The following is a 23,937-nucleotide window of genomic DNA, read 5'->3' as shown; positions in this document are numbered from 1 at the left end:
GGTGGATCACTTGAGGTCAGGAGTTCGAGACCAGCCTGGCCAACATGATGAAACCCTGTCTCTACTAAAAATACAAAAAATTAACCGGGCATGGTGACAGATGCCTGTAATCCCAGCTACTTGGGAGGTTGAGGCAGGAGAATTGCTTGAACCCAGGAGGCGAAGGTTGCAGTGAGCTGAGATTGTGCCATTGCACTCTAGCTTGGGCAACAAGAGTGAAACTCCGTCCTAAAAAAAAAAAAAATAAGTCTAGCTCAGGGAAACAGTTGGTGCCATTCTCTGAGTTGGGAGCAGTGGAGGAGGAGTGGTTTGGGTGGCAGGATTGAGTCCTACTGTATATGTAAGTATCATGATAGGGTCTGAGTTAGTGAGTTCTCGTGAAACAAAGCCATTTAAATCAGGACTCCTTAAGCTACCTATGGTGAGGGGCTTTGACATTTTGTAGCATCACACTGCATGTGATTTATTATGCTGGCTTGAGAACACCTGAGCCAGCTTATGCCCTATTCAGTGAGACCAGTCCACTCATCTCATGCTTGGACGTGGCAATGTCAAGTCAAAGGTCTTTAAACACACTCAGTCTTGCTACCTATCTCACTGCAGACTGGTAACAAGCAGCCTGTGAACCCATATGGTTCTGCAGAACACATTTTGAGTGGACTGATCTAGTTCAACCCCAGTGCATTTTAGAGACAGGGAAACTGAGGCTTGAAGGTGGTGGGGGGGATTGGCCTTGCCCCAGGGTTCACAGAAGGCAGCAGCAAAGTTAGCATTTCGGTCTTTCCCCCACTGACCCTTTGTTTTGATGGCTTGGGCTCAACCCCAACAGTCCAGGCAGTGGGTGGACCCAGGGGAGTGTGTGGAGAACTGTTTCCAGCAACCAAGGTCACAGGCCTTGTCTCCCCGTAGCTGAGTCAGTGGCTTTGTGCTGAACACTTCCCAGGAACATGGGCTGACAGGACACAGCCTGGCCCTGGAGCTGGCACAAGCACAGTGGGTCGAGGATTGCTCCCAAAACCCCGAAGTCTCCGGCCAGCATGTGGCTGGTTGGACTGGAGCCAGGAAGGGAGACAGTCATGGCTCCCAGCCATCCTGAGCTGCTACAGCTGCCCAAGGTCAGACTGATACTGCTGAGGTGACTGCAAAGCGTGCCCCAGGATGGAGGCAGAATCCAGCCAGCAGCAGGCCTCGGGGCTAGCTCTGTAGGGGGACATTTGGTCTCCTGGCTTTTGCTGCATGTGGGCTTCTCCTTGCTGGGTTGGGAGCCACCATTTCCGTTAGCAGGTTGGGAATCGTCCATTGCTGCCTCAAGTTGCTGAGGAAGAGGCAGATATCAAGGGGGAGACAGTTGGGGAATAAGAGATTAGGGGCAGAATATACAGTTAAGAGCATGGGCCTGGGAGCCATGCTGCCTGCTGGGCTTCCGCCTTGTAACTTTTCTATACCTCAGTTTCCTGATCTGTAAGCTGGGCATGATGAGAATAGCCTGTTTATCAAAAAATGGAAATGATTCTCAGCTGTTAGAACACACCAGGCCCTCATCTGTTAGCCCCTCAACAGGTGTTACTACATTTAATTTTACTATTTACATTAACCGTCTCAAGGTGAATTCTGTCTTTTCACAGATGATAGCAACAATGACATCATAGCAATAACAATGATGGCTCTTATTTATTGAGCACTTACTGTGTACCAGGCATTCCACATATACCACGTCATCTAGTCCTCCTCAGGGTCCAGTAAGGCCCATTTTACAGATGAGGAAACTGAGACTCAGAGATAGTAAAGGGCCTTGCCCAGGATGATTCACACTCAGATTGTTTAGACTCCAAAGACTGTGCTCTCTCTAAATTCCACTGGCTGAGCTGATTCCTTTAGTGAGAGGGCCTGGAGGGGCATGGGACTGTCCATGGGAGGGGAGGAGTAGGGCTAGGGCCACTGGACACCCACTTCCTGGTCTCATTTTAGAGATGGAGGACTGAGGTCAGGAAGGGGAAGGGGCTTACCCTGGGTTCTGCAGGCCACAAGCCACAGCTCCCTGTGAACCTGAACCTGAGGATACCTGCTCTGTCTTACCCCACCCCACCACTTGTGGCGGGTGCCCCAGAACAAGGCCCGTGCCACCAGGAAGAGCAAGACCTACACCAAGCAAGCAGTAGGAGAATGTGTCCCTTGCCTGGGTGCTAGGGTCCTAGAGTCCAAAACATGGCAAGGCAGCCCCCGCCTGCAGCATCAGTGGCTTCATCTGCCATGACCGCCTCCAAGTTCCATCCCATGGGTGGGCTGCTCCGGCCAGCTCTGTAGCCTTAGTTCCTAGTACCGGCTCCAGCACAGAGCAGGGATTCAGTGGTTATTGAAATAACTAATTAATGTTTCTTGGCCTATTCTGCAGTGGGAGGGCCTTTTTGCATAGAATCTCTAGACCCCCAAACCAGGGCTGTGAGCCCCAGGAAGTAAAAGCTCAGAACTTTCTAAGCGAGTTAGCAGATTCAAAGCTTGGACTGGGGTGGCCATGTACAGACACTTCCACAGAGTTTCAAAGAGCAGCCAGGGGTAGTCACTTTCTTCTGTAGTGAGTTGGGACAGTGGCAGGGCTCTGCAGAAGTTGAAGCCGGTGTGTACCCAGCACAGTCTTGGGGTGTCTGGGGGTGATGAAAGCTAAGTAGCTTAGTAGGGGCAAGGGGCTAGTCTTACTCTGAAGTGCTCTGGAATTCCTGGGACCACACCTTTCCCTGGCTTCTCTCTCTCTCTCTCTCTCTCTCTCTTTCTTTTTTTCTTTTTGAAATGGAGTCTCGCTCTGTTGCCCAGGCTGGAGTGCAGTGATGTGATCTCGGCTCAGTGCAACCTTCACCTCCCAGATTCAAGCAATTCTTGTGCCTCAGCCTCCCAAGTAGCTGGGATTACAGGCGCATGCCACCATGCCCCGCTACTTTTTTGTATTTTTAGTAGAGATGAGATTTCACCATGTTGACCAGGTTGGTCTCAAACTCCTGACCTCAAGTTATCCGCCTGCCTCCACCTCCCAAACTACTGGTATTACAGATGTGAGCCACTGTGCCCGGCCCCTTCCCTTCCCTTCCCTTCCCTTCTTTTCTTTTTCTTTTTCTTTTTCTTTTTTCTTTTCTTTTCTTTTCTTTTTTCTTTTCTTTTCTTTTCTTTCTCTCTCCCTCTCTCTCTCTCTCTCTGTCTCTCTCTCTCTCTCTCTCTTTCTCACAGGGTCTTGCTCTGTCACCCAGGTGGGAATGCAGTGGCACAATTATCATGGCTTACTGCAGCCTCAACTTCCTGGACTCAAGCATCCTCCCACTTCAGCCTCTTGAGTAGCCGGGATCACAGGCAGACACCACCATACCCAGCTAATTTTTATTTTTTTAAATTAATTTATTATTTCTTTTTGTAGAGATGGAGTCTTCCTATGTTGCCCAGGCTGATCTCAACCTCCTGGGCTCAAATGATCCTCCCACCTCCGCCTCCCAAAGTGCTGAATTACATGCTCATGATGGGGTCTTGGGAGCATAAACCCACAAGGTGCATTAGTCTTCACGCAGTGGAAGCAGTAAAGGAAGACAGTGGAAACCTCGCTGTGGTGTGGCCTGTAGGGGAACAGCCTGTCTCTGGCACCTGGCTGCATCCCAGGCTGTTGCTGCATCTCTGTCTAAAGACCTGGGCTCTGCTTGAGGGTACTGTATTCCAAAAATAGGAGGCGGGTCCCTGCTGAACCTCCTTGGTTCTAGCCCTGGGAGCTGCTGCCAACCTGTGTGAACAGTGGGGAGTTTGTTCTCCACCACATCCCCAGGGCCCAGCACAGTGCCTGACCTGTGTGGTTGGGCTGTACAGTTCTCCGTGTAACTGATGGGCTCATCTGTTCCATGGGCTGCCCTGGGCCATGGTGCAGGACACAGTAGAAAGTGAACTGGGCTTCATCTGTAGCCCTGCACTTACTAGAGTGTGACCTTAGGCAGGTTTCGTAGTCTCTCTATGCCTCTGCTTACACATCCATAAAATGGGGATATTAGAAATCATATCTGAGGCCGGGCGCGTGGCTCTTGCCTGTAATCCCAGCACTTTGGGAGGCTGAGATGGGCAGATTGCTTGAGGCCTGCAGCAGTTCGAGATCAGCCTGGCCAACATGGCAAAACCCCATCTCTACTAAAAATGCAAAAAATCAGCTGGGTGTGGTGGCGCACGCCTGTAGTCCCAGCTACTTGGGAGGCTGTGGCACAAGAATTGCTTGAACCCAGGAGGCGGAGGTTGCAGTGAGCCAAGATCTTGCCACTGCACTCCAGCCTGGGTGACAGAGCAAGACTCTGTCTCAAAAAAAAAAAAAAAAAAAAAAGAAAGAAATCATATCTGATAGGGTTATGAGGATTTAATCAATCAATCAGTATTCAGAAAGTACTTAGATCAGTGCTATCATGTGTCAAATAAGTGTTTGTTATGTGAAATATGTGGATCAGTGACTGGGGCCCAGGTCCTGAGTGCCCGGGTGCTGACCCCTGGGCCTATAGGCCGCCTAGATCTTATCACTCTCGAGATCCCAATTTATCCTGTACTGAACAGCACAATCATTTATGTACCTCTGAGAAGCATTGGGATGTGGTGAAAGGAGCACTGGACTGGGAGTTAGCAATCCCAGCCCTGCCACTCAGTTGCTGTGTTTCCTTGGGAAAGCTACTTTCCCTCTCTGGGCCTCAGTTTCACTGGCTGTAAATGGGAAACAACAGTGAAAGATCTCTGAGGGCCCTCTGGCTTAGATAGCTTGGCTGCCAGTGACTCCCCTATCCTGCCCTAGGCTATACACTGGGAGGCCCCCCAACCCTGCTGATTTGTGTCTGGAGCTATGGGAGGCAGAGGGCAGTGGCTGCCCCAGGGCTCCTCCAGTCATGGGATGCTCTCCTATCCAGGCCTGGCAGGCTCTGGGCCTTGGGGCACTGAGCTGCTCTACCCTTTCCTCACCATACTATGGTCCAGAGCATTGATGAATGTATTCTGGACTTGTTCTGGACCTAGCGCACTGGGTTGGCAGAGCTGCTTTGCCCATCACAGCATAGGGTGTAATTTTGGAGTCATTAGTCTCACTCCATGGCTAATGTCTGCCTCCCTCACTGGACTGTCAGCTTTGTGAATGCAGGGCCCAGCCTATCAGTTCTCCACCACATCCCTGGTGCCCAGCACAGTGCCTGGCACACAGTCTATGCTCTGTAACTGTTGATTGAAAGAAGGTGACAACTCAGCTGAAGCTCAAGGGCACCTCTGACGTGAAGGAATCCTATATTCAGGCTCCCCACCTTAAGAAAATCTTATCCCATGCACCAGAAATTCCATCCTGGAAACCAGCCAGCCTCATTGGTGATTGGTCAGCTCCATTGGAATTGGCCATCTCTTGAGACTCACCTCCTTAGCTTCCCAGGCCAAGGGTGAATCCTGCTTTTCAGGAGCCAGCAGGATGACAGCCTTCCAATCTAGAAGGTTCCTGGGCCCTGCAAGGACTGCCTTGGTTCTGCCCCCAGGGACAAGATGAAACACTGGTTGGAGTTTGTGAGTGACCAACTCAGAGGAGGGCGAGTCGACCTGATAAAGAATGTTTTCTTGTAGCAGTGTTCATGTGTATGCTTGTGTGTGTGAGAGAGTCAGGAACAGAGAGTCAGAGATAGACAGAGGCAGAGATACAGGCAGAAACATCCCGAGACCCTGGGGGGGGTGGTCTCTACTATAGGGAGAGAAAGAGACAGAGAGACTGGGCTTCAGCCTAGGTGGCCAAGGTGGGCGGGCTGGGCACGGGAAAATAGAGGCTCCTTCAGTCCATTTTCTCTGTGCCATCATCCCAGGATGCCTGCTGCTCTGGTGGGAGCCAGTCACATGTTGGGCATTCCCAACTTGGGTCTCAGGGACAGCCCAGGGTGCATTTGTTGACATCGTGACAAGCTGCAGTGCCAGAGAACAGCTCTGTGCTGGCACAGCAGCGTCTTGCAGTTGTCGGGCTGTATGGTGGTTAAGAGCGGGCAAGGTGAGTAGGAGCAAGTAGTTTTCAGTCCTGGCTATACAGCCAACTGGCTGTGTGACTGTGAGCAACTTCCTTTGCCATTCTGTACCTCGGACTCTTCATCTGTAACTGGGATAATCATAGTCCTCCTCACAGGCTGCTGGTGAGGATTCAGTGAATTAATGCAGGCAGAGCTCTGGGAACAGGGCCTGGCACGGAGTTCATGGTCAAGAAAGGGTAGCCAAGAGCCAGCTCAGAGAATCCTCTATTCATCCCACAGGTGGGTGGGTCAAGGTTAGCAGCCCCATTTTACAGGTGAAGAAACTGAGGCTCAAAGAGGGGCAGGAACTTGTTCAGTGACACCCAATCAACTAGTGCGGGAGCTGGAACTGGAGCTGGGGACCTTCTCCTCCCAGTCCAGGGCTTGTTCCACTGCCCCCGCAGTTCCTCCTTGGGGATGTCTCTGTCATTCACTAATTGTAATGGGCTGTTACAGTCCAAATTGCCCTCCCAGCTGTCTGTCTCCGGGAGAGGAAGCCCCAAGTTCTCTTTCCACCTAGGATTCCCCAGAGTCTAGCATTCAAAGATTCAGCTGTGTGCTGGGAAGGGACTGAAGCTGCCACCCGCCCCCCACCCTGGGGGCGGTCACATTCTGGAAGTCAGCGTGTGCTGGCTTCAGAACCCTGGGTTCAGTTGTAGCCTCCCATTGGGACAGGAACGGCATCGGGGTGGGGGTGTGACAGGGAAGCCTCGGTGATGATTGGCTTGGTCTTGTAGGGAGCGGCAGCCGGCAGGCTGGCTGGAGGCGGCTTTGCGCTGCCCCAGCCTGGGAGCCCTCAGGATGTGTGTGGGGTGGAGCCTGCTAGGGATCCCAGTGCCACGGGGTGCTGCTGTGAGGGATGGACGCCTCTCCCCCTGGAGCAGCACTTTGGGGCCAGCTTGGGCCCTGGGGACAAGCCACAGGGGACCCACAGCCCATGCGTGTGAGCATGTAACCCGGGAGCCAGCTGGGCCCCTCGCAGGGTGGGCAGAAGGACGGGCTGGCCCAGGACTCTTCTTTGAGACATCCCGGACTCCATCTCGGATGAAAGTGCTTTGAGAAACCACAGAGTTTTCTGTTTAATGGAAGAAAGAAAAACAGCCTCTCTCCAGAGTGGCGGTGGCCGGCTGGACAGGGTGTGTGTTTGGGAAAGACGCTGGAGGAGGAGGAAGAGGAGGAGGACAAGTAGGAGGAGGAAGAGGAGGAGGGATGGGTGATGCAAGGGTTTTTAAAGCGCTACCTAGATGTGGGAGGTGGAACCTGGTCATTTGGTTCTGCTTTTCCTAGCAGGTATTGCTCCCCTGGGGAACTTGGGTAAGTCCATAAATAGCTCTGCTGACACAAAGGAGCTCTGTCTGGGGAAGGCGGCCGCTTGACACGGCCGCCAGGAGCTGCCACAGCCACGGCCGCCCGCCTGCGGGAGGAGCCGGGTGGAGACCCGGGCGGGCGAGCTGGCAGGAGCAGCAGCCAGGAGCCGCCTGGGTTCCTGCTGGAGTGTGCTGGGTAGGTGCCTTGGTGACAGGGCTGTGTATGTGGCGGGCGGGAGTCCAAGCCACCCTGTGCCCCTGTTTCTATTGTTTCTTCCCCAGGGCAGCCATTGATAGGCATGTTGCAACCAAACCATTTGTGCTCTGTTCTGAGATAGCTCTGTGTGTGTGTGTGTGTGTGTGTGTGTGTCTGTCTGTCCAGCTGTCTGTCTCAGGGGCTGGGAGCCCTGCAGGTTTGGGGGGATGCTTCCTCTGTTGGCTGCTCCCCACTTCTAGGCTGGCCAGCCAGCTTTTCTTTCTGGGAGAAACAAGAAATGTTTGGTGGCCAAGAAGTCAGGACACTGCACGGGAGGGGAGCGCTCAGTCAGCAGGGTTTGCTATTGTGTCAGGGGTGCTAGCCGCACACCAGGCACCAGGGATGGAAGCTTGTGTCTAGTTTCACTGGCGGGGGAAGAGATGGTCTCTGGAACTAGTCTCAGTGGGTAGCCTTTGGTCCCAGAGACGGTCTCTGCTGAAATGTCCACTGGAAACACAAGCAAAGATGCTTTGCCTCCGAGCTCCAACCCCGTGGGAGAGGACCTGCACCTGCTTCCTTGGCTCCAGCTGAGACCCATCAGGCAGGAGGTGGTGGTAGAGACAGGCTCACACCACAGAGTTGGCCACTGTGAGCAGACAGAAGCTAATTATTTTCCCAGCCTGGAGGGTCCACATCTCTATTCTTGTTCAGGGGTGTCCAGGAAGAACCCTTGAACCCTAGGACTCAGGGCAGGAGGATAAACCTGGACCCAGAAAGGGAGGAGCCTAGTCCAAGTTTGAGCAGCAGGTCTCTGGCTGAGCAGGACCAGGATGGAGGACTTCTGCCTCCTAGAACAGCAAGAACAGGATATGTGGGAAATCATTTCCCTGACCTGAGCTAAGCATTATAATTCAACTTTAAATCTGACCCTCCTGGCCTGAGAAGCTTGGTACACCAGGCCCCGCAGCGATGCTTGAAAACTTTCCACATCCTGCTGCCCTCAGGCCTTCTGGCTGGGTGGCTATCTGGCTCCCTCTCCCAGTGCTAGAGTGGGTACATCTCCTCGAGGGAAGGAGCTGCAGAGGCTGCCCTGCTGGTGCCTGCGGGATCCCAGCCAGGGCACTGCAGGCATAGTCAAAGTTTCCACCAAGGCCCCTTGAGTCCTCTGCGCCCAGCCAAGGGGCACCTCCCCTTTTCCCTAGCCCTAGCACGTGGTGTGGCTTAGCCTAGGACAGGCCCTTCAGGGAGCCGAGTTCCACAACAGGGCTCATTGCAAGCCCAGACTGGCTTCTGAGAAGCAGGCAGATGGTGAAGATGAGGCAGTTGAGGCAAGTGACCACTCCTCGTGAGAGGTCTCCAGGGCTTTAAGCCAGAAATTGTTGATGGGGCTTCTGATTATAAGTACGTGGTATCAGTGAAATCATTGCACTTCCAGGCTTCCTTGCCTTTGCACATGCTGTTCCGGCTACCTGGAAACCCCTCCCCTCCTCTCCCCTTCTCTGCCCTCCTCTCCCCCCACCGCTCCCCTTCCCTCTCCTCCCCTCCCCTCCCCTCTCCATGTCTTATTCTATCCAAACTTCCACAGCTAGAGCAAATACTCCAGCCAGAATGAGTCTGTCCATTGGTGGTGGTACCTATGAATATTGTTTTGTATCCTATTTATGCAGAATCTGGGCCTTATTCATTCCTTAGTCGCAAGGACCTGGCCAGGGGCCTGGGGCATGGTTGGAGAGGGGCTTTGCATTGTCCTGGCTAGGGCAGGTTTTCTTTGAGGACAAACACTGACGTGCAAGTCAGCTGTGTCTGCCCATCTCCTAGCTCTGTGCCTGGCATAGAGGGCCTGTCAGGGGGCCCCTTTAGGAGAGGCCTAGGCTCTGAATGTCAAAGTTGTGTCCATAGGGCCAAGGGATGTGGGCTGGGTTTGATAGGAGGTGAGGTGGGGAGGATTTTGGCTTCATCGTGGCAGGGACCATAGGGAGAATCCACTCAGGGGTCATGCTGGGCTAGGTGGTATCCACAACATAGCCTGGGCCATGATGAGTGGAGGGGTATCCCTGGCTGGTTGAAATGCAGTGCTCAAGGTCCTTTGAACAGACTACAGGGGGTTGGAGCTCAGCTCCCTGGACCCTCTTGGGATGGTGCCAACCAGAGTAGGTCTGGGGGGATTGATCCTCAAGTCAGTGGTCTGTGTGGCTCCCTCAGAACAGGCACAGCTGAGGAGAGAGTGCCTAGCCCCAGCTGGGTCCCTGGGGGCCAACAGCTGCCTCCCATTTGGCCTCTTAAGGCCCTGGAGATGGCAGTTTCTTTGCCTTCTATTAGGTTGGTGTAAAAGCAACTGCGGTTTTTGCCATTAAGAGTAATGTAAAACCACAATTACTTTTGCACCAACCTAATAGATAGCTAGATAGAGAACTGAGGCAGGAGAGGAAGGACTTGCCTGAGGTGACGTGCGACTCAGCAGGAAAGCAGAGACAAAAGCTCAGGTTCCCCAACCCAGGCCTCTCTGTACTGCACCAACTGGCTGTCTGAGTATCCAGGTTTCATCCTGGGGCTCTCTTTTTCTGGACTCACCAGTTACATGTCCCTTTTGGACCTTCGGGCTTACTGACTAGAGCCCTGCTATCCTCTGGGAAAAGCAGCATGTGCAATAGACAAAGCCCTTGGTCGGTGGGCTGGAGACTGCAGCACCTTCTAGTCCCTTCTTACTGATGATCTCAGGCAAATATGCCTTGTTTCTCACCTCAGTTTCCCCTTTGTAGCAACCAGGGACTGGGCCAAGTATTGCCAGGTGCCTTCCAAATATCCAGTTCTTTGATTCTCTGCAGGCCATTTCCTCTTCCTGGCTTCCAAGAGTCAATGGTCAGGGCCAGGGCTTGGTGCAGCAGGGAAGCAGCCCCCAGCCTGTTCCCCAGGTGCCTCTGGGCAGGAGGCTTCTCATTGCAAGCTGCAGCCCAAGCCGAAGCTGGGAGGTTTGTTGTTGTTTGTGGAGCCAGATGGTTTCCAAGATGTCATTGCTTAGGGAAAACCATCATTCCTCCCAGGAATAAACAAGGCTGCTTATGGCTCAGCCCCCTAAGCCTGGAGAAGCTGGAGCCACTCACAGCAGACCAGCCAGGCTCAGCCCCATGGAGTGCTGCCTGCCCCTACACAACCAGCTGTACCCTGGCTTCCAGGATTGGAGTGGGGATGGGGACAGGATGGTGGGAGGGGTGTTAGAGCCATAAGCCTCTTGGGAAATCAGAGCTTCCAGGCACAGACGAGAGGGAAGAGGGTCCCAGGATACCCTCTTCCTTCTGGCAGTGGGCCTAAGTCATCACTTGAGATGTATGGATAGCTGTCAGGTATGCCCTGTGCTCCAGATGGCCAGGGCTTCTCCCCTCTCCCTGCCCTCCATGGGCCAGCCCGCTTGCACCTGGCACCATGGCTCAGGCTGCTGCTGGAGAACTGTCAGCGGCTCCCAACTTAGAAAGGGGGGTGTGCAGGAAGTTATTTGGAACTGGGCATGCTTTTCACTACATAACCAGGGCTCTCTGTGGTGTCCTCAGTTACCTCTTACTGGGGTTAGCTTTGGGCAAATAGCAGAGCTCGGGGACTTGGGGAAGGGTGGCAGAGGGTAGGGGAACAAGGGGAGAGGCAGAGAAAGGTCTTGGTAGCGCCTCTGGGGACCAAATGACTGGCAGGAACCTTGACAGCAGGCTGGAGGCAGCCAGGAGAAGGACTGTGGAATGGGAGGTGGCATGGCTGTGCCACCCTTCTAGTCAAGGGTTGTAAGCAATGTCCAGCCAGAACATGAAATCTTCACTTCTCAGACCTCACTTCCTGCAGTTAGTTCCCAGTTGATTCAAACAGCAGCAGCTCTGTACTGTACTCTCTGCCTCTCTCCCTTCCTTGTCTGCCTGCCTGCCTTCCTTCCTTCCTTCCTTCCTTCCATGTGTGTTAAGCACCTACTGTGTGCCATGTACTTGCAAATTACTGGAGGCATAGATCTAAAAGTTCCAATCTTTAATCTAGTGCCAGGATGGTCAGGTAATGGACATTAACAATACAGCTTTAATGGAGAGGCACGGGGTGCTGGGGGGGGAGCTGTGGGACCCGCCAGGGAAGCACCCAGTTCAGACTGGGAGCCTCAGCAAAGCTTCCTACAGGAGGTGAAGCTGAAGGTGATTGTACAGATTCTTGCCCTTTGAAGAGCAGGTCTCCATTCCAGTCTATCCACCCCTCTGAGATGTAGACGTGATTCCCTCCATGGAAATTGTTTTTGTGAGTCCAGCCTCATGCTCCTCCTTGTCTAGGGAGGTTGTATAGGAATAGGGGCTCTGGACTTGAGGGAAGGCTCTCTCCTACCTTACAGTCGTGTGCTCTTGGACAAGAATGGAGCTTCTCCTACCTTCATGTCCTTGAGCAGTGGTCTAGCCTCCTCGGGTTAAATGAGATGATAGCTGTAAAGCACTTAGACATGTTTCATGTGAATGGACTCTGTGTCCTGCTAGCAGTGGGAGTACCACTAGCGCCTATCTCATGGGTGGCTGTAATTAAATGCAGCGATGTACGTGAGGCGCTTGGCATGAGCAGGCATTCAGGAGGCAGCACGGCAGCGTTTTGCTGGAGGGAAGCAGTTGGAATGCGCAATCAGAGATGTGTACAAAGCAAGGAACTCACTGAGGAGCAGTGAGCCTCAGCCCAGGGAGCAGAGGAGGAGACACTGGGATGAGGGGTTTTATTTGTTTTTAAAATAAACCTTTTAAATCGAAGTATAGCATACTTCCAGAAAAATCAGAATAATACAGCCAATGAATTTTCACAAACCATACACCCCATCCAGGTCAAGAAATAGAACATTCTGGTACCCTAGGAATCCCCACAAATAACCCTCTTTTAGTTTCTGTGACCTCAAAGGTAACCCCTGTCCTGACTTCCTTTTTTTTTTTTTTTTTGAGGCAGAGTCTCGCTCTGTTGCCCAGGCTAGGGTGCAGTGCACTGCAACCTCCATCTCCCAGGTTCAAGCAATTCTCCTGCCTTAGCCTCCCCAGTAGCTGGGATTGCCAGCGTGTGCCACCATGCCCAGCTAATTTTTGTATTTTTAGTAGAGATGGGATTTCGCCATGTTGGCCAGGCTGGTCTCGAACTCCTGACCTCAGGTGATCCGCCCTTCTCGGCCTCCCAAAGTGCTGGGATTACAGGCATGAGTCACTGTACCTGGCCCTTGTCCTGACTTCTCTCATTGATGAGTGTAGCCTATCCTTTGTGTAAATGGAATCATTGAGTACATATTATTTCATGCTGACTTCTTTCGATCAGCATTTTGATGGCAAGATTCATCAATAATATTGTATCAAGTTGTATTTTGTTTATTCTTGTTGCTCTGTGGTATTTCCTTGTATATACCACCACAGTTTATCTAATCTACTGTTGATGAACATTTGTGTTGTTTACAGTTTGAGACTAGAATGAATGGTGCTGCTATGAATATTCTCATACATATCTTTTGATATACTATGGATGCTTCTGTTGGGTAAATAAGTTTTGCAATTGCTGAGTCATAGAGTTGTACAGAGTTAGATTTAGTAAATACCATGATATTATTTTCCAAAGTGTGACGGGAATACACTCACTTCAAGCTGTACATGAAAGAGCCTGTTATTCCATGTCCGTACCAACATTATTGGTATTAGATATTGTGATATCTAATTGTGGCTTTAATTTGAATATCCTTGATGTCTGGTGAGGTCGAGTCCCTTTTTCATGTGTTGACTAGCCATTTGGATGACCTCTTTTGAAAAGTGCCTGTTCAAGTCTTTCCCCCATTTTCCTATTGGATTTTTTTTTTCTGATTAATTTGTAGGAGCTTAAACAATATTGTAGATATGTGTTTATTGTTGGATATGCACATTCCAAATATCTCTTCCCACTCTGGGATTTGCCTTTTCCCTCTCTTAAGGGTATATTTGAAGAACACAAGTTCTTCATTTTAACGCAGTCCAATTTGTTAATCTTTTTTCTTTTATGGAGAGTGTTTGTTGAGTCCGGTTTCTTTGCTTATTACAAGGTTATGGACATATACTTTTATGTATTCTTTTAGATGTTTTATGTTTCATATTTAGATCTAAAATCCACTTGAAATAGATTTTTGTCCGCTATATGAAGTACAGGTCAAGACTCATTTTCTCTGGATAAATATTCAATGTATTCAAAATCTAGCCTGTCTCACTATAGGGCAATGTCACCTTTGTCAGAAATTGAGGGGCAATACATGTGTGGGTCACTTGAATTTTGAAGGATGAGTAGAGCTTCGGCAGGTGGACGGGAGAGGGGAAGGTGCTCTAGGCAGGACGTATGGTGTGAGCATAGGTTTAGAGGAGCCTGAGGGTAGAGTGTATCAGACTGGCTGGAGGGAAAGGAGGAGTAACAGTGTGGTGGAGAGGTTGGCGGGGGCAGAACACACAGGGTTAGAGGATGGGACTTTATCCTAAAGGGATGGAGGCATTTTGAGCAGGAGAACAATATAGGCAAGTTGGTGCAGGGCTGAGGGAGATAAGATAAAGTCTTATGACAGAGGGAGGCAGGAGGGTGGATTTGGAGAAGATGGTAAATTCAGCCAAACCTAACCCTGACATCACCCCCAAGCAGAGATAGGGTGCGCCTGCCTCAGAAGGCAGCAGTGAGGCCAAGGGTACCAGAGGCTTGGGAGGGTGACCTTCAGCCACAGGGTTGTGGCTTAGTCTCATGTCCACATGTCCATTCTGGTGTCCTCGAGAGAAAAAGACTCTTTTTTCTGGGTGGACCCCCACCACCACCCAGTTCCCCCAGAGCTGCAGGCCCTGAAAGAGGAGGGCAGTGGGGCAGACTGGGGCAGACAGAAAAGGAAGGGAGCATATCTGGAAAGGGGGACCTTTCTGTTCCTCCTGCCCTTGATGCCCCCACAAGGAGACCTGGCTATGCCTTGGGCCCTGAACTCTGATCTTTCTAGGCTAGCTGAGATGCAGAGCTGGACAGACATGCTGGGGAGAGCAAGACCCAGTGAGGGGAGTGATTTGGCCCAGGCCATGCAGTGAGCCAGTCTGACCCAACCTAGGGGCAGGCTGAGCACAGACTCGTCTGCCTTCTCAGCTTCCAAGTTTCCTCCCCTGAAACCTCCAACTAATAGGACTCCTGTTCTAGGCTGCTGTAAGGGTCAGAATATGCCAAGTGCCCTGTCCCGGAACTGGATGCAGGAGAGGGAGCTGATGATGTCAATGATCATGATGAGAGTAACAATTATGATTATAGAAATTGCAGATGCTTATTGAGCACTTACTAGGTGCCAGGCCCTATGCTAAGCCCTCCCCACAGAGCTGTGATGTAGATACTCAGTATTCACATTGCCATTTTACAGATGAGGAAACCTGAATAGGTTAAGCAGCCTGTGCAGTGCATTGACCTAGGAGGTGGCAGAGCCAGGGTTTGAAGCTAGATTTGCTGGTCTCCAAGCCCCAGTTCTTCATCAGCAATAGGCTTCCTTCCTTCCACCTCTGGCTTTCAGTTGTCCCTATTCTCAGAGCTGTTGCTTGGAGTTAAAACCTTAGTTTTTGAGTTGGTCCCTGGTGCCCACTCATGAGAGAGTCAAGCTGTGGAGAGGAAGGCAAGGAGCAGAGGCGCACCACCATGGGCTACTGTGTGCCAGGCACTGCCTCCGTATGCCCCATAGCAGCCCTGTGAGGAAGCGGCATACTGGCTGTGAGGGAGGTGGCACATGGGTAGGAAGTAGGATTCACCCCCAGGCCCTCCTGCTTCCAAATGCTGACCTCATGACTGCAGCGCTATTTGTGTCCTTCCCTGAGGTCGTCCTGGCATGGCAGAGCTTCTCTGATTAACCTAGCATAAAACATCACAGAGAAGCCACACGCTTCTAGCTCTCCCCACCTGGAAGGGGCCCCGGGAGGGAGAGGATTTGGGAGGGTCACCAGGTGTACAGAATTCTGCACTGCCCCTCCCAACACCAGGTGTCATTTTCCTGCCCCTCAATATCTAACCATGTGGAGTTTGAGCAGGGCCCCTGCGTCTGGTATTGCTCACCACTGCCTAGCACAGAGCCTGGCCCAGGTTTGTCCTCAGGAAGCATCCTTTGAAGGAAGGGAAGGAGGAAGTGAAGAGAGCAGGAAAGGAGATCACAGAGGAGTAGAAAGAGCAGGGCTTTGGAGTCAGGCAGACAGTGGTTTCAATTCTGACTCTTCCACTGACTTGCTTTTTGATCTTGTGTAAGTTACTTAACATCTCTAAGTCCTAGTTTTCTTATTAAAAATGATACTGATCTCACAGGATTGTTGGAAGTAGAGCCTAAAGTATAAAGCAACTGTCACAGTGTGCGGCGTGCAGTAGATGCTCAGTTAATGATCTCTCTCTCTCCTCTTTGTCATCATTATCTGTTTCAAACACCTCTAGCTTTACCTTGCCTACCTCTGCAGCACTAAGTAAAACTGCTTTCAGGGTAACATCGGAATTCCTTAATATATCCATGCTCCTGCCCCATCCACTTCCACTTCCTTGAATGTTCCCTGCTGGCTCTGGCTCAGCCTGGAATATCCTGTCCCATCTTTTCCCCCATTACCTCCTCCCAGAGCCATCCTAGTTGTCCCCGCTGCCTCTACTTCCACAGCCTCCTAGGGTGGTAGCAGGTGGGTAAGAGATTGATCTGGCACCTCCAAGGCAGGGAACATGGCTTGCTGCTGTTTGGCAGCCATAGCCAGCACAGGCCCTGGCACATGGCTGCAGCTCTGTCGATATTTGCTGAGTAAGTCTTGAGGGAAATGGTGTGAATAAGCCAGACATGATTCTGATGAGCCAAACAGGACCTGCCCAGGGCCATGACAGCAGGGCAGCCTTCTAGCCAGGGCATCTGAGGCAGATTGAACCAGTCCTCACAGGGATAGGCAGGAAGTGGACTTGAGGGATAGAGAGCTTAGGGAAATGAGATGGCCCCAGCACACACACACACGGAGCAGGCAGAAAAGCAGTGTCGGGTGGGAAGGGGAGTGAGGATGGATCCCACAGGCGAACCGATTCCTCAGCAGAGCCCCAGGGGGGCCTGGAGTTCCCCTTCTTACAAGGTGTCAGTCACTACTAGCTCAGGAAGAGACTGGGAACTCCCCTGCTCTCAACTCTCAACTCCCTGCCTTTCAGAGAAGAGAGTTGGAGGTGTCGAAGGGGTGTTTGGGGTGGTGGGTGGGGACAGAGACTACGAGTCCACCCCACGTTGAAGCAGTGGTGTCAGAAACAGAGGCGAGAGGAGAAGGGGCCTGGTGTGGGGGGGGGTGACAGGGCAGCATCGTGCTGAAACCCAGACCCCAGGAGCCGCCTCCCCGCCCAGGGAGAAGCTGGGCATCCAGGCAGGTGGTGGTGGGTCTCCAGCAGGCTGCAAATGGCATGTCCTTCTGGCTTGGTCAGGCGATAGCCAAGAGTAGGGAGGGTTTCTGAGGGGCCCTCCTATCTCCTCTTTCCTCAGGGATTCCCTTTCCGTGAGTGTTGGCTTTGTCCCTGTGCAGGGGTGAGCTAACCTTCTGTTCCTCAGTATTGCTTTCTGTATAGTGGGTGCGCTCCCTGCTGTGGTGTGCCGCCCTCCTGAACCTCTGACAGAGGAGCTTCAGTCTGTGGTTGAATTCCTCCTTTGCCCCTCTCTCCACCTGCAGTTGGGCCTCTGTTTGGGAAACATGAATGGGTAGCTGCCTCCAGGGAACTTGCCAGCCCCCAATCCTGCTCCAAGGTCATGCCTCTTCTGCATAGGCTCCTCATTATAGAGAGGGTTTTATGTGTTAGAACTGGTCCTGGGCAAGGTTCTGGGCTGGATTTTAGTGCTGATTCTGTTGTATGACCTTGGCCTTATCACTTCCCTTCTCTGGGCCTCACATAACAGACAGTTACCTTGCCTGTTACCTGATGCCACTCTCCAGAATTGTCTTGGGAGTCAGAAAAAAGTAAAAAGGTCTGGGCCTTACTCGTAGGGAATGTGATGCAGTAGGTCTTAGATTGGGTCCAGACAGGCATTTTTACGATGCTCCTTAGCATTTTAAAAAAACGAGTGTGTATTTTGTATAAGCTCCTCGGTGCTGCTGCTGCTGACTCTTGGGCTGCACTTTGAGGCTAAGAGTCTAGATGGTCCTGTGAAGTTCACTGGATTGTTCTTTCTTTCTTTTTTTTTTCTTTTTTTCTTTTTTTTTTGAGACACAGAGTCTTGCTCTGTCACCAGGCTGGAGTACAGTGGCGTGATCTTGGCTCACTGCATCCTCCCCTTCCCGGGTTCAAGCCATTCTCCTCCCTCAGCCTCCTGAGTAGCTGGGATTACAGGCACCTACCACCACGTCCAGCTAATTTTTGTATTTTTAGTAGAGACAGGGTTTCACCATGTTGGCCAGGATGATCTCGAAATCCTGACCTCGTGATCCGCCCTCCTCAGCCTCCTGAAGTGTTGGGATTACAGGCGTAAGCCACCACGCCCGGCGATTGTTTTTCATTCATTTATTCATTCATCAAACACTTCAGGTGGGGAGTGATCAGATGTGAGGCTAGAGGGAGACAGAGCCCAGGGTCTTCCAGGGCTACAGAATTTGGACTTTATCTGAGAGGTATTGGGGAGCCAGCCACAGCAACGTTTTAAGCAGAGGAGTGACAAGTTGAGGTTTGCATGTAGACAGCTCCCCTGACATAGCACAAAGAATGGCCAGCAGGGTCTGCACTGCCACTGTGAGCCCCGCATCATCCTGATGGGAGATGACAGTGGTCTGGAGGGAAGTGGTGGCAGTGGACATGGAGAGAGTAGAAACATTCTTTTTAAAAAAGATGAATCAACTTTTTAATTTTTTAATTTTTTATTTTTTGAGACAGTCTCACTGTATTGCCCAGTCTGGAGTACAGTGGCATGATCTCGGCTCACTACAACCTCTGCTTCCTGGGTTCAAGGGATTCTTCTGCCTCAGCCTCCTGAGTAGCTGGGATTACAGGTGCACACCATGTCGCCTGGCTAATTTTTGTATTTTTAGTAGAGACGGCGTTTCACCATATTGGCCAGGCTGGTCTTGAACTCCTGACCTCAGGTGATCCACCCGCCTCGACCTCCCAAAGTGCTGGGATTACAGGCTTGAGCCATGGTGCCCGGCCTCAATGTTTATTTTTTAGAGTAGCCTTAGAAATTAGCACAAAGTACAGAGAGTTCCCATATACTCTGTCCTCCTTATTGCCAACCTCCCTAGTGGAAAGATCCTTGAAGTTGTATAAGTGATGATCAGGATTTGAGGACTGACCATGGGGGTGGCCGTGGAGGAAAAGGAGGAGAAAATGCTGGCCAGTTCCCTGGTTTGGGCAACTGGTGGTGGCTTCATTGAGAGGAGGGATGATGGACTTGTAGGGAGATCACACATTCAGTGTAAGGCTTGTTGAGTTGGGGGCACTGATGGGATATGCAGAAGGAGGCCTCCATCCCTGTCCCTGGGCTGCAGCCACACGGCTGTCCTCTGTCTCAGCAGCATGCTAAGGCTCTTCCTGGTCTGGGGCCTTGGCCTATGCTGCTTCCTCTAGTGAGCCCTGCCCTGCCCCTTGAGCAGATTTCAGTCTCCACCCATTCCACAGGGTGGCCTTCCCAACACTCCCCTGGACTCTCTCACAGCACCCGAGGGTTTTCCTTCACACTGCAGATCTTGGTTTCTGTTTATCCTGTGTTTACAGCAGTGATGACTTGGTCAATATCCCTCCTTCCTCTCTAGTTTGTAGGCTCCACAAGGACAGGGATCGTGTCTTTCTTATTCCTTCCTTTATGCAAAGAGCCTAGAACAGTGTCTGGATGCAGAACTATTCCATGAGGATTTGGTGAATGCCTGTGGCATCTAACTCAGGAGAGGGGTCTGGGCTAGCGGTGTGGACTGCGAGTCATCAGTAGCCAGACGGTACAGATAGCGATTGTGGCCCGGGGAGTGGATGGGTTCCCAAGGGAGTGGACAGGACTGTGATGAGAGGGGCCCTGCAGCAGGTCCTGAGGGACAGGCAGACAGGCCCATGAGAGGATGGAGAAGGGGTCAGTGGAAATTCAGGGAGGGAGCTGTTAAAACCACGCCGTGCTGGGGTGACCGTAGCTATCGTTTATTGGGTGCTCATGTGTGCCCTCATGGTGCTGAGCTCTGGATACTCGTTAGCTCATTTATTCCTCTCAACATTGTGAGGAGGTTCTAGAAATCCTGTATTCTAGAAATCCTATGTTATGGCTAAGGAAACTGAGGCACAGAAAGGTTAAGCCCAAGGTCACCCAGCAAGTAAGTGTGAAGTTAGTATCTGGAGCTCCCCCTAATGTAAGCACCGCCTCCATCCTCCTGAATTTTGCCAAACCTGCTGTGTTGGAGAGAGTGGAGGTAGAGGGGACAGGAGAATGGCCTGGAGGGTCTCTGAGCTGGTGATGGAGGAAGCACTGGGTGTGCCAGCCTCTGGTGGTCAAGAGGCCAGACCTGGAGGAGCTGGGGTGATGCTGAGCTGGGAGAGCTAAGTGTTAGCTGAGCCGTCAAGGTTCCTGGAAGCTAGCATTGAGTCAGGGACCTGAAGCTAGGGAACCAGAGCATGCCACGCTTGAAGGAACAGCCCATCTTGAAAGCCTGGAGGTCCAATGCGGGGCAGGAATTCTAATAGCCTCTCCCTTTCTCAAAGGACTTTACAGTTCACAGAGTGCCTTCCTGCCCTTTCTCAGACTTGGTTCCCTTAGTCTCTGGCATAGGAAGCCGCAGGCATCCTCACCCTCTTTCATGGCAGAGAAAACCAAGCTTGGAGTGGGGTAGCTTGGGGTCACACAGCTAGCAAATGATGGAGTGAGGATTCCAGTCCAGGTCTTCTGGCTGCATGTCCAGTGCTCTGTTGGTAAAATCCTGGCTGTTAAGGGCCACCCTGAGACAGAGGCAAACCCCAGTTTACACCCCCCAGTGCAGGAAGTGGTTTTCGAGGGCAGATGCGGAGCCCGGCATCCATGGTGGCTGTGATGAATCATCAGAGTGAGAGCTGCAGGTTGTCCCTGGGTCAGCAGACCTGGCTGCTCAGTGAGTAGCTGTGTGATGTTGGACAAGTCACTTCCAGCAGCCCACCACTACCCCCAACCCAACAGCCAGTGGGCATCTGGGGCCCAGGAGCCAAAGCTGGTATGAGTGTGAACTCTGGGTGTTACAGCTGCCATCCCTCCTTAGCCTGTTCCGAGCTCTGGATTGGATTTGGGAGAGGATTTGATTAGGTCCTAAACAGTGGCTCCATTTAGAGGGCCTGGTTCATTTCCTGTGTGCTTACAGCAGATGAGACACGGGCAGAATTAACCTGGTCTAGTCAAGCCAAAGAAGTGATGGATGGGAAAGACACAGACCCGCACCTCGGAAGGGCGGGGCAGTGGCTTCCAGCACTCTGGACCTAAGGCCCTGGGTGAGCAGGCTGGTCTCCCTGGCTCCCTGGCTGGATTCTTATTACTCCAGCTGGTTGTAACGGCTGCCTCACAGGGTCCCCAGCTGCCTGTACTTCCTCTATCAGAGCAATCCCCATGCTCCTTGAGACTAGTTGTCTAGCCTCTGTTTTTTCTGCTTAAGTGAGGGCAGAGATTGTGTCTGACTTGTTCCCTGCGGTCCCCCCAGTACCTACCTCAGTGCTTGGAGAATGAATGAATGAATGCATGAATGTGTGCATGCCCCAGTCCTCCCTGCCACCCACAAATCCTGCCCACATTCCCCAGAGCAGCTTTGACACAGCATAGCTCTGCCTGTGGCATTTCGTTGCTCACAGGGCAATCCCATGCCCACCATGTGTTCTGCAACCTCCCCCTCATCTTTGCCTCCCCTCCTGTCCTAATTTTCTCCTACACTTGCCACCCCCACCCCTGGGTTCTCGGGTGTCCTGTAATTGCTCCGGAGCTCCCGTCAAACCACTTCCCACCCCAGGCCGTACCAAACCTGCATGCAGTCCCTGTTCATACAGGCCTGCCTGGGAGCACAGAAAACCATGCGCTCTGGGCCCTGTTCACCAGCATGTGCTGGTGTGGGTTGCACCCAGGTGAGGGGCCTCAGGCAGGACTCCGGGCTGTTCCTCCTCCCTCTACAGCCCCCTGAGGGCCCCAAACACTTGTGTGTAAGGCTGCAAGGAAACAGGGAGAGACCCTGGGCAGGAGATGTGAATTCTAATCTTGCATCAGCCTCTCATTCTTAGGTAATTCCCATACCCTCTGGGACCCCAGGTTTCTTATCTCTAAAATAAGACCATTGAGAGCTCCCATTGTGTCAAAAGCTTTTCCAGGGCCAGGCACTGTGAGGAGACTCAAACAGTCCTGTAAGTCCAGTGTGATATCACTGGGCTCAATTCCAGATGAGGAAACAGAGGCTCTGAGGCGTTGAAAGGCTTGGCCGGAGTTGCACAGCTAAAAAGTGGCCCCATTGGGATCAAAATCAGCCTGGCTCAGGTATCTGAGCACATAACCACCGGGCCCTCTGCGAACCTTCCGTCTTGGTTAGTTTCTCAGCTGATCCCTCTGGGTAGGGGCCCTCTGGGGACAGCACCCCTGCCTGAGCGGCACTTCCCCTCCTGGCTTTGTTTGGTTTGGCCTCGATTTAGAACAGAGTTGGCAGAGGCAGGCTGACTTGCATTTCTGGTTTTGGGTTTGTTGCTGCACTTTCCCCAAGGGGTGGGCGGGCTCCGACTGTCATCACCGCTGGGACAGGCCTGGGCCCCACCCTCACCACCCAGGAAAGGGGAAATGCAGCCTGCTCCCCACTCAGTGCCACTCCGTGCCAGGCCCTGAGGGCACCCGGTTGCTGCTTCCTTCCGCCTTTCCCCAAGGACTATCAGAGGCAGGTGGCTGGGCCGGGGGGTGGGTCGGGGGGAGGTCTGGCCATGCGGTAGGGTGATAGGACTGAGGGGCCCCAGGGAGCTGGCTGCAGGGCAGTTTGTTCCTCCTGATGGAGAATGCTCCCTGGTGGGTGGGGAGATGGGCTGGGGACTGGGTTGCTCATGGGGACAGAGATCAGAAGTGGGCTTGAGAAGAACAGGGCCAGAAGGCCTAGGCTCTGGCCCCAGCCTAGCCCCTGATTTGTGCAGGGTGGCTTTGGGCAAGTCACTAAGTCACTGTCCAGACTGGGCCTTCCTGTCTACCCAATGGAGGGTCTTTCTGTCCACCTGGGAACAGCCTGATGGGACTGAAGCACAGCCCTTAGTTTCCAGATGAGAATTCTGGACTGGAGGCCCTGACATTCCAATTGCCAACACTGACTCTGGTGTTTGACAGAGTTTGGGGTACGTGGGAAACATGTGCCACTGGTTAAGGTCCTTAACTTCAGAATTTCCCTCTAGATCAATGCTTTTTAAATCACTACCTCCAACACCACCATCTCCTGTAGGAGCTTTCCGCCTTTTCCAGCATACGCTCCTGATCTGTTACTCAGGCACGCTGGTTATCCCATTTCATAGGTGGACACCTTGAGGCCTGAAGGTTGGTGACTGGCTCTACCTGACACCCCTGTGTGATTCTACGTTGCCCTTTGCTCCTCTGGGCCTCAGCCTTTCTGTCTATGCAGTGGGGATTTCGGATCGCTGTTGTTCCAGAGTCTGAGACTATAAGGTCTGAGAGGGCCCTTGTGTGGAGTCACCTCTGAGCTGCAGGCAGGATTTCCAGGGCAAGGCCACAGCATCAGTAGGTACCTGTCTTTGACCTATGAGCCACAGCCTAAGGCATGCCCTTCCTGACCTTGGCCAGATCATGCTAGAGTCCTCCGAGGCCTCCCCTCCCTTGTCCAGCCACCGTCTCTGCTCTACAGGGCTCCACTTTCACTTTCACGCTCCCAGGCTCTGGCTCTTACCCGTGCCGCGCTTTCACATCCGCTCACATCTGTGCTCCCAAATGCCAGCGTGACCCCTGACACGTGTGTGCAGCAGCCTGCAGCTGCCCCAAGCCATGGCTGATCACTGACTCCCAGCTGTGGGGCTTCACCATTACAGACCCCCCGGGGCTTCAAAGACTTCTCAGCTTCGAGCATGGCCTGTTGGGTATCAGGGCAGCTGTATAATAGTGGGTAAGTCACTGGCCTTTCGACTCAGTGTTGTCATCCATCAAATAGACATTAATAATTTCTACAATGAGAGCTCTTAACCCACGTTCTGGGGGTACTTACCTCTGAAGTTTTCTGCCAGTGTGCACATGTGCCCGCATGTGCACACATTCCCAAGCATCTGTTCAGTTCCTGAGTACAAGTGGGGTATTTCTCTTTCATTTGTTCTCAGCAGCTATGGCTTCTTGAAGGACAGAACCTGGGCTCTAAATAGTTCCACCTCCCGCATTCCTGGACCTTGAGTGGGAGGGGCCCAGCCCAGGCTTAAGAACTGCCTCCCTGTGTGGTTGTGGCACCATGGACACTCCTGACTTTCTCGGGGCCCCAATCTTCTG

General features: G+C 52.3%; 1 protein-coding gene across 1 annotated transcript in view; it reads left to right on the top strand.

Moving 5' to 3' along the window:
- RGS3 (regulator of G protein signaling 3) overlaps nt 1-23,937 on the top strand; it is a 115,546-nt gene that overhangs the window by 76,372 nt on the left and 15,237 nt on the right.

This window comes from Theropithecus gelada, chromosome 15 (assembly GCF_003255815.1).
Source record: "Theropithecus gelada isolate Dixy chromosome 15, Tgel_1.0, whole genome shotgun sequence".
Classification (NCBI taxonomy): Eukaryota; Metazoa; Chordata; class Mammalia; order Primates; family Cercopithecidae; genus Theropithecus; species Theropithecus gelada.
Note: the sequence above shows the minus strand (reverse complement) of the source record. Positions and strands in the feature narration are given on the sequence as shown.